The sequence below is a fragment of the Belonocnema kinseyi genome, chromosome 4 (genome assembly GCF_010883055.1).
Source record: "Belonocnema kinseyi isolate 2016_QV_RU_SX_M_011 chromosome 4, B_treatae_v1, whole genome shotgun sequence".
In the NCBI taxonomy this organism is placed as follows: Eukaryota; Metazoa; Arthropoda; class Insecta; order Hymenoptera; family Cynipidae; genus Belonocnema; species Belonocnema kinseyi.
This window is the reverse complement of record NC_046660.1, coordinates 30,381,978-30,383,368: the sequence shown is the minus strand read 5'-3', so window position 1 is coordinate 30,383,368 and position 1,391 is coordinate 30,381,978.

Genomic DNA, 1,391 nt, shown 5'->3' with positions numbered 1-1,391 from the left:
AACTGCTTTGTTAAAAATTTGTTCCTTTTGCTATGAATCATTTTTTGAAACCGAAAATCGAACTATTTCATTATTTGTTGAAAATTGATCGTTTTACTTAATAATTCAACAATTTGATTGAAAATTATATGTTTGCTGTGATTTTGTATTTTTATAAGGTATTATTATTTTTTATTGTAAATTCAACTTCATGGTTGAAAAATGAAGAATTTTGAGAAAAATTCACTTTATTAATTAAAAATCAATCTCTTTGCTTAACTGCATTCTGTTTGAAAATTTAGTATCTTATGAAAATTTGTCCTTTTTTCGTTGACCATCGATTTTTTTATTATTCTTTTATTATTAATATTACTTCTAGTGGAAAGTTTATTAATTTGGTCTAAAATTTATCTGATTTTATTTTATTTTATGTTGTTGGTTAAAAACTAATATGTTTTTTTCCCAATTTTAAATTTTGGTAAGAGTTCAAACGACTTGTAAAAAAAATCTATTTGATTAGTTGCAGACCTATCCTTTTTGTTCAAAAAATAACGCTTTTGTGGAAAGTATGTGTTTTTTTTTGTTCAAAATTACTTTTTTTTAATGCAAACTTAAATAATTCTTTATTATGAAAAACAGATATTTCGGGTTCCAATCATATACAAAACTTCGTGAGGGCTAACCTGAAACTGAAGTATCAGGTTATATTGCTCTTATCTATATTCTCTACGACGTCTGCGATTGGCCAAAGCATACCTTTGTGGAGACTGGTCGAATTTGATGCCATATTTAAAAAAACGTAATTAGACTATCAAGTGCGAACAGTCTGCACTGTGGAGCCTTCTGGTTAATCACAGGCATCGTAAAGAGTGAACGTAAGAAAAAAATAACCCGATACTTCAGTTTCAGGTTAACCCTAATTCAGTCAACAACAATGTTCACAAAACTTTGGAAAAATTCGTAATACTGTACAGGATTGAAAGCCGAGATATCTCTTTTTAATCATAATAAATCATCGTGAATGTATTGAATCTATTATTATTGTTTTGTTGTGGCAATTTAAACTAGTTTGTCAAAAAATTATTTTATAAGTTGAAAGTAGTTTGCTTAAGAATTCAACTATTTTGCTAAAAAATAGTTGCTTTTTTTTTAATTCGTGTTTTAAGCTTGAAATTTAACTATACTATTTTTTGTGACAAATTAATTTTTTTTCGTTATAAATTCAACAAATTTGTTACAAAAGTTATATCTCTTTTGTGTGAAATTGAACTATGTGGTTTTAAATAAACATTTTGTTGAAAATTGAACCGTTGTGTTAAAGTTTATGTTTTGTTTCTTTGAATATGAACGTTGTATGCAATGCTCTGTAACGAAAAAAATCGAAATAGTAGAAAATGTTTGCAAAATAGTAT